The sequence below is a fragment of the Monodon monoceros genome, unplaced genomic scaffold, assembly GCF_005190385.1.
Source record: "Monodon monoceros isolate NGI ecotype Baffin Bay Population unplaced genomic scaffold, NGI_Narwhal_1 Super_Scaffold_18, whole genome shotgun sequence".
In the NCBI taxonomy this organism is placed as follows: Eukaryota; Metazoa; Chordata; class Mammalia; order Artiodactyla; family Monodontidae; genus Monodon; species Monodon monoceros.
The window spans coordinates 162,519,660-162,529,276 of record NW_021703774.1 but is presented as its reverse complement, the minus strand read 5'-3'; the positions used below and the strand labels follow the sequence as shown (position 1 = coordinate 162,529,276).

General features: G+C 40.8%; 1 pseudogene; it reads right to left on the bottom strand.

Annotated features, from left to right (window-relative positions):
- Positions 1–4,328: 4,328 nt before the first annotated feature.
- LOC114899326 lies at positions 4,329–4,777 on the bottom strand (annotated as a pseudogene).
- Between the last annotated feature and the right edge of the window lie 4,840 nt (positions 4,778–9,617).

Here is a 9,617-nt window from a genome sequence, read left to right as displayed (position 1 = left end):
AAATCTTGTGTCATGTTTCCTTAAGAGTTTTAGTTCTTATGTTTAGGTCTTTGATGCATTTGGGTTTTTTTTTTTTTTTTTTTCTTTTTGCGGTACGCGGGCCTCTCACTGTTGTAGCCTCTCCCGTTGCGGAGCACAGCCTCCGGACGCGCAGGCTCAGCGGCCAGGGCTCACGGGCCCAGCCGCTCTGCGGCATGTGGGATCTTCCCGGACCGGGGCACGAACCCGCGTCCCCTGCATTGGCAGGCGGACCCTCAACCACTGCGCCACCAGGGAAGCTCTGGGGTTATTTTTTTGTATATGGGATAAAATGAGAGTCCAGGGACTTCCCTGGTGGCACAGTGGTTAAGAATCCGCCTGCCAGTGAAGAGGACACAGGTTCGAGCCCTGGTCCGGGAAGATCCCACATGCCGCGGAACAACTAAGCCTGTGTGCCACAACTACTGAGACTGTGCTCTAGAGCCCCTGAGCCACAACTGCTGAAGCCTGCGCACCTAGAGCCGGGGCTCTGCAACAAGAGAAGCCACCACAATGAGAAGCCCATGCACTGCAACGAAGAGTAGCCCCGCTTACTGCAACTAGAGAAAGCCCACGCACAGCAAAGAAGACCCAACTCAGTCAAAAATAAATAAATAAATAAATAAATACCTTGAGGATATTAAAAAAAAAAAAAAGAAAGAGTGGGATTCTTTAAAAAAAAAAAATGAGAGTCCAACTTCATACTTTTGCTTGTGGATATTCAGTTTTCCTAGCACATTTGTTGAAAAGACTGTCCTCTCTCCACTGAACGGTCTTGGCACCCTTGTTGGAAATCACGTGACCATATATGTGAGGGTTTATTTCTAGGCTCTTTATTCCATTCCATGGATCTGTGTGTCTACGTTTATGCCGGTTTCCCATTGTTTTGATTACTGTAGCTTTGCAGTAAGTATTGAGATCAGAAAGTGTGAGACTCCAACTTTCTTCTTCTGTTTTCAAGCTTCTTTTGGCTATTCAGGGTCCCTTGGGACCCATATGAATTTTAGGATGGATTTTTCTATCTGAAAACAAATGTCATTGGGTTACTGATAGGGATTGCATTGAGTGTATAGATCACTGAGTAGTATTGACATCTTAACAATATTAAGTCTTCCAATCCGTGAACATTGGTGACTTTCCACTTATTTATGTCTTCTTTAATTTCTTCTAGCATTTAAAAATTTTTTATTTTAGTTTTTATTGAACAAGACTTTCACCTCCTTGGTTAAATTAATTACTAAGTATTTTATTCTTTTTGATACTATTATAAATGGAGTTGTTTTCTTAATTTCCTTTTCATATTGTTCATTGTTAGTTTATAGAAATGCAACTGATTTGGGGGTGTTGACTTTTTATTATGCTACTTTGTCAAATTTGTTTATTAGTTCTAATTGATTTTGGTGGAATTTTAGGGTTTTCTACACATAAAATCATAGCATCTGCAAACAGATAATTTTACTTCTTTTCCAATATGGATGACTTTTATTTCTTTTTCTTGCTTAATTGCACTGTATAGGACTTCGGGACTATGTTTAATAGAAATGGCAAAACTGAGCATCCTTGCCTTTTCCTGTTCTTAGAGGAAAAGCTTTCACTCTTTCACCATTGAGCATGATGTCTGCTGTGGGTTTTTCATACATGACTTTTATTATGTTGAGGTAGTTTCTTTCTATTCCTAGTTTTTTGAGTGCTTTATTTTGTCAAATGCTTTTTCTGCATTAGTTGAAATGATCATGTGGTTTTTACCTTCAAGTGGTGTATTACATTGATCAATTTTCTGTATGTTGAACCATTCTTGCATATCAGGAATGAATTCCATTTGGTCATGGTGTATATAATCCCTTTACTATGCTGTTGAATTCAGTTTGATAGTATTTTGTTGAGAGTTTTTGTATTAATATTCATAAGGGATATTGGTCTGTAGTTTTCTTTTTCTTTTTTTTTCTTTGCGGTACACGGGCCTCTCACTGTTGTGGCCTCTCCCGTTGCGGAGCACAGGCTCTGGACACGCAGGCCCAGCGGCCATGGCTCACGGGCCTAGCCGCTCCGAGGCATGTGGGATCTTCCCAGACCGGGACACGAACCCGCCGTCCCCTGCATCAGCAGGCGGAGTCTCAACCACTGCGCCACCAGGGAAGCCCTGTAGTTTTCTTTTCTTGTCGTGTCTTTGTTGGCTTTGGTAGCAGAGTGTTATAAAATGAGTTAGGAAATGTTCCCTCCTCTTCAATTTTTGGGAAAATTTTGAGAAGGATTGGTGTTAGTTCTTCTTAAATGTTGGTAGAATCCACCAGTGAAGCCATTAGGCCAAAGCTTTTTCTTTGTCAGATTTTGATTACTGATTTAATCTCCTTACTAATTATAGGTCCAGTCAGATTTTCCATTGCTTTTTGACGCAGTCTTGGTAGGCTATATGTTTCTAGAAATGCTTCCATCTCATCTAGGTTTTACCCAATTTGTTGGAGTACAGTTGTTCATAGTACTCTCATAATCTTTTTATTTTGGTAGAATTGGTAGTAATGTCTCAACTTTCATTCCAGATTTTGAGTAATTTGAATCCTCTCTTTTTTTCTTAGTCACTATCGCTAATTTGTCAATTTTGTTGAATTTCTTTTTAAAGAACCAACTTTTGTTGATTTTCTCTGTTGTTTTTCTATTCTCTATTTTATTTATCTCTGTTTGAATCTTTATTATTGCCTTTCTTCTGCTACCTTTGAGCTTAGTTTGCTCTTTCTCTAGTTCCTTAAGTAGTAAAGCTAGATTGTTGATTTGAGATATTTCTTGTTTTTAGTGTTTATACATACACATTTCTCCCTTAGCACTGTTTTTGCTGCATTGCAAAAGTTTCGGGATGTTGTGCTCTCATTTTCATTTGGTTTTAAGTAGTTTCTAATTTCCCTTGTGACATATTTGACCCACTGATTGTTTAAGAGTGTGTTGTTTAATTTCCACAATTTTGTGATTTTTCCACTTTTCCTTCTGTTATTGACTTCTGACTGCATCCTGTTGTGGTCAGAGAAGATACTTTAAATGATATCCATATTTTAAAATATATTTAGACTTAATTTGTGACCTAAAATATGGTTTATACTGGAGAATGTCCCATGTGCATTTGAGAAGAATGTGTGTGCTGTTGTTCTTGGGTAGAGTGTCCTGTATATGTGTTAGATCTGGTTGGTTTATTGTGTTGTTCAAGTCCTCTATTTCTTTACTTATATTCCATCTGGTTGTTCTATCTTTTAATGAGAATGGCATATTGAAGTCTCCAACTATTGTTGTAGAAATATCTATTTCTCCCTTCAGTTCTATCAATTTTTGCTTCATACATTTGATTGTTATTAGGTACATAAACTTATTCTTTTAAATCTGTTCAGGTTGATAGTTCTTTTCCAGTCAAAACACCCATTTTCATGGGGAAGTGACCTTTTTGCTTACTCGTAGGCAGGACTGACATTTAGCCAATGGCCCTACTGGCTGTCTAATTTTGATTGGTCAAATGTCTGATTGGATGTTGTCTGTGCTACACCAGTTGTTATTTTATATTACCATCCTTTCTTTTGGGTAATAGAACTCTGTGGTCACTTTAAATTTTAAACTCAATTTTTTTTTTGAGACTGTCAAGAGAATTTAAATATTTTATTATATAAAGTTATACCCAAAATTGTGCTTCATTTTTTCACTATATACTTTAACTGAAGGACATTTGTAAAAGTAGTACACTTCAGAAATCCTGGAAGAAATTCCACTAGCTATAGGCTATTTAAATACTGCTTACAGAAAGTATTAAAAAAAACAACAACAGAGGAGTACAAATGAACTTATTTACAAAACAGAAGTAGGGTAACAGATGTAGAAAACAAACTTATGGTTACCAGGGGATAAGGGCGGTGGTGGTGGGGGATAAACTGGGAGATTGGGACTGACATGTACATCCTACTATACATAAAACAGATAACTAATAAGAACCTGCTGTATCGCACAGGGAACTCTACTCAATACTCTGTAATGGCCTATATGGGAAAAGAATCTTAAAAAAGAAAAGGAGTGCATGTGTATAACTGATTCACCTTGCTGTATACCCGAAACCAACAAAACATTGTAAATAAACTACACTCCAACAAAAATTTTTTTTAAAGTATTAAAGGAAAGCCAGCACCATATAAACAGCATACACTTAAATCAAAGAGATGAATGCTTAACATACAGAGTAATTTTTTTATTCACGGATAAACTAAAGGTCCACTTCAAGATGTTTCTCTTGTATACTTCATTTGTTTTGTTAGCAAGCAAAACCCTGAAAGAGACGGCTTCATCTAGTCCTCAGACTCGGATCCATCTTCATCTTGACTAATCTGGAAGTAACGAAGTTCATAAGTCTCCTTGTCAGATGCAACCACACGGAGCCAATCACGAAGATTGTTCTTTTGAAGGTATTTCTTGGTAAGGTATTTCAAACACCTTTTAGAGAGCCTTCTCAGAAACAACTGTGATTTTATTCTTGAAGCGTTCAATGTGAACGACGTTCCCAAGATTTCCAGTTTTTCCATTCACTTTAACCTTCTCCCGTAGAAACTGTTCCTATTTTAAAACAGAAAAAATGCCACACTAGGGAAGAAAACCCTAGATATTCACTAGGGAAGGTATCAAAATTTCCAGAATCAAAAGTTCCATCTTCTACTGGATGAGTAAGGTCCAAATTAAGCTTCCAGGTTGACTTCTTAGGCTTCTTGTCTTTCTTCACCGCCATCTTGCACGCCGGCAGCGCGATCCTAAACTCAGTTTTAACTCAGTAATTAAAACTGGTCAGTCCCGGTTATAATCAGAACTCTGAACTTGGTTGAGAGTTGATGCTCTCTTCTTCCTTATTTCTCCTTCTGCAGCTTGCTAACTATATAGCTTTTGACATCTCTGAGATTTCAGTCACAGAAGAAGAAGTGTAAAGGAGAGCAGGAAAGTTCCTTCTGGATCAGAGCTCTTGTCAGATGGCTTCATGTTTTCCCGGCATGATGAATATCAAAAGCTGCCTCTTTTGCTCTTGGGGGCACTTTTGGGGGTCCTTCAGGAGCTCCTGTTCGTGAGTTCACCTGGCTGTAATTTCTTTGCAGTGGGCTGTGCTCCTCCTTAGGCTGGCTCCTGCAGAAGCTCCCTCAGCTTCTGCCTCTTAGCAGTACGCTCTCACTGCAGGAATACCCTTGTGGGCAGGATCCCTCTGAAAATAACCCCACGTATGGGACACTATATTTATAGTCTAGTTTTTCTTTGCTCCCTTTCTAACTGGCATTAAGAATATACGTGCGGGCTTCCCTGGTGGCGCAGTGGTTGAGAGTCCGCCTGCCAATTCAGGGGACACGGGTTCATGCCCCGGTCTGGGAAGATCCCACATGCCGCGGAGCGGCTGGGCCCGTGAGCCATGGCCGCTGAGCCTGCGCATCCGGAGCCTGTGCTCCGCAACGGGAGAGGCCACAACAGTGAGAAGCCCGCCTACCGCAAAAAAAAAAAAAAAGAAAAAGAAAAAGAATATACGTGCAAGTTTACTAGGCCGATGATAGCCTGGACTCAGAAGGGTGGCTACCTTCCATTCCGGAGCAAGCTGTATTCTGAGCATTTTCTAGAAGTACAGACCCTGAAGACTAGGTCAGTGTAGCAGGCTAAAAGCAGAGGTTTTGGTATCTCATTGACCCAGGTGTGAGTTCTCTGCATGTGATTTTGAGAAAATCATTTAACCTATGTCTCTGGATCTCAATTTTCTCATCTGTTAAATGGTGATAATAATATTACTTACCTTAGGGGGATTCTGTTGAGAATTAAATAAGATAATGCATATAAATTGCTTAGTGCACTGTCTTGCTCATTGTAAAGTGGTCAATACTTACCCCTTATTATCTAATGAGGGGTACATTTGGAATATGCAAAAGGACATAACTTTGAATTGCACAAGGTAACACTTATAACAAAATAAAATAGAGATCTATCAATTAAAGGCAAGGAGACGGTATAAAAATTCAGCCATGGTGAACTGGAGTCAAGAGATCAGACTGTCCTTGGGGAAGATATTTCACTTCCCCATGCATTAGAAGCTGTGGAGATTCCTTGGTGCCTGTGTAGTCACACCATGGTGTCAACTAGGCCAAAGTGTTAATCGTCTATTAAAGCTATGTCACTATGTCTTTTGTGCTGTGGCAAAACACAAGCTCTTGGGCCATGGAAGTGGAAGCTTGAAGCTGAGTCTCTTCCCAAACCTATGCAATCAGCCAGAGAACATCAGCCACGTGAGTCAGTGGAAAATTCCAGATGTTTGTAGCTCATTAACTGTCAAATCGATGACTATGGAGGCTGTCAACTGTGCTGAGTAAGTAGACCTTATTAGCATCATGTTCCCTGAAGAAAGAACTGTCTCACAGGCATATTTCTTAAAGGGGCCACATATAACATGCCATCTTTAAAAAACCTTTTCAGATTCTTTAGACTACTTCCCTTCTGTGTAAATTCACTAACTCCTCTTACAGACCCAATGTCACAGAAGCAGCCATAAATAACAAGGAGGGAGGACTTCCCTGGTGGCACAGTGGTTAAGAATCCGCCTGCCAATGCAGGGGACACGGGTTCGAGCCCTGGTCCGGGAAGATCCCACATGCCGTGGAGCAACGAAGCCCGTGCGCCATAACTACTGAGCCTGCGCTCTAGAACCCGCTAGCCACAACTACTGAGCCCATGTGCCACAACTACTGAAGGCCCTGTGCCTAGAGCCCGTGCTCCGCAACAAGAGAAGCCACCGCGATGCGAAGCCTGAGCACCACAACGAAGAGTAGCCCCTGCTCGCCGCAACTAGAGAAAATCTGCATGCAGCAACGGAGACCCAATGCAGCCATAAATTTTAAAAAATAAAAAATAAAAATAACAAGGAGGGAGAATAGTATCTCAAAGCTGGAAGGCTGAGACTTCACTTTTACCCTGATGTTGGGGGCATACATTAAAAGTCTTACCTATATATTTACTCTAGTAATTTCACCTCTAGGAATTTATTTAAAGGGAATTTATTTTAAAGAAAATTTATTTAAGGAAGTGAAGATTTATCTATAAGGATATTCAACTCAGCACGTAATAGCAAAAGATTGCAAGCAACAGTGGGGGGGGGTTGGTGAAATTAACGACAGATGATCACAACATAAACACTGTTAACAACCATGTAGGCATGTATATATACACAGAAACACGTTTACAATATATTGAGTTTAAGAAGTGAAAAAAAAGTCAGATAACAAAAGAACATATGACATTTATTACCACTCTTATAACAAGAAAAAAAAAAAAGCTCAATAACAAGGACTTTCTATGTGCCAGGCATTGTTCTAAGTACTTCAAGGATGTTGACTTAGTTAATTCCCTACACTAACTATTAGGTATTGTATTATCCCCATTTTACAGATGAGGAAATTAAAGCACAGAGAGGTTAAAAATCCTGCCAAGGTCATATGCCAGTAAGTCACAGAGCTGAGATTTGACTCTGGACAGGCTTTGGAGTCTGTGCTCTTACCACTCCATACTGCTTCCCAGTATAGAAAAAAGGCTGGAAGGACATCCTCTGAAAGCCTTATCTCTGTGCTTATCTGGGAGGCAAGATGTTTTATTTTATTTTATTTTTTTTGTTTATCCACCTTTTCTACAGTTAACACACGTTACTTATGTAACAAGATAAACTCCAATAAAAATGTTTAAGAGGGAAGATCTTTGTTGCTGACTTGAAAAAGTCTCTCTGAGCCTTAGTTTCTTCATCTGTAGAATGGTAATAACACCTCTCCTGTAGAGCTAATGCCAAGATTGTAATAATGCTTGTGAAAACACTCTGATAGTGTAGATTTGGAATGTGTTAAAAGTGCTATGTGGGGCTTCCCTGGTGGCACAGTGGTTGAGAATCTGCCTGCCAATGCAGGGGACACGGGTTCCATCCCTGGTCCAGGAAGATCCCACACGCCACAGAGCAACTAAGCCCGTGCGCCACAACTACTGAGCCTGTGCTCTAGAGCCCGTGAGCCACAACTACTGAGCCCATGTGCCACAACTACTGAAGCCCACGCGCCTAGAGCCCATGCTCTGCAACAAGAGAAGCCACCACAATGAGAAGCCCATGTACCGCAACGAAGAGTAGCCCCCGCTCGCCGCAACTAGAGAAAGCCCGCGCGCAGCAACGAAGATCCAACACAGACAAAAATTTAAAAAATTAAAAAAAAAAAGTGGTAGGTGCTACAGTACAAAGCAACACAAAGTAGAAAGTGACAAGGCAAGATGTCTGCAGGAATTCAGAGATTGCCAAGCTGAGCAGACACGGTGTGAGAGTTTGAGGGGGCTTGTATCTCATCCGATTCTCTTTAGCGACTCCAACGACTTCTGAGCTGAGGATCGTGTGCCTCTTCCTTGTGCCCTGGGCGTGACTAGTTGGGAGACAGGTATTGTCATGATCTTATATATTCCGTAAGTTGTTACGGAAAAACCTGAGCGAACTTTTTGGCTAACCCAATATAAGTAGATGGCTCTCATCTCCCACTATTTTTTTTCAGTGAGTGTCCCAGATTTCCTCTTATTATCAATCCAGTTGCCCGTCTGAACGTGTTTTGGTTGTTCTTCTAAACATTGCGTCCCATCTCGCTGTTCACACAGCTTCTGACCTGAAGGACTGGGAGCTCAGCCCCTGCAGTGGGCCAAGGAATGGACAGCTTGGCTCAATGGACTAGCAGGGAGCTTGCTGGTAGAGCCTGGAGTCCACTTGTGAGACAAACACTTTACGAAGTTAATCTAAGTACCTCTGGGTGTTCAGGAGCTAGTTTCTCACTTTTTCCAGTTGTTTGTGTGATCACCACCTTTGAGGATTATGGAGGACAAAGGGGATCCCCTTCACACATACATCCCCATGCTAGGGGATTGCCCTTAGAAAAACTTAGAGCAGGAGCTGTCAACCAGAGTGAGACACTGGAATCAGATGCACGGTAGGCAAAACTTTACTTCCACTTTCGTAAGCTCTTCAGCTGGACCTGAGAATTAAATTGATGTAAAGCAGACTAACAAGGTAGAAACATTCAAGTCTATTTAATATGTTTTATGTGATGCGGAGGCTTCATGGGGAAATGAAGACCCCAAGAAGTGGTAAATCCTAAATGCTTTTCTACTAGATTGAACAAAGGCAGGCAACTGTGGAAAAGTAACTAAAATATATGGAGAGCCTAAAAGAAGGTAAGAGTTGTTACTGAATTTGGTCCCACTCTTCACTGCCTGCAAAATCAATACTCTATCAGTGTTGATAGAAAGGAAAGTTGCCTTTAAACTGAGTGCCGGCAATCTGGGGAGAAGATGGACTCAGCATCCTCCAAAACCACATCTGAAGTTTCTGCTCCGCCATGAAAGTTTTTAAAAGGAAACAGGGAAGTAATGTTAGTTAACCATCGAGATCGGGGGCCAGAGCCGTCCCCATACCCCCCTGTGCAGGCTTGTCGACTCCTCCTGATCTTTCTTTATTTAGAAATAAGCCAAAGGCCAAATGAATTTTAAGTAAAATAAGTCCTTGGGGACTCATGATCTTTATTTAGATGCTATTTTGTTCACATGGTTTG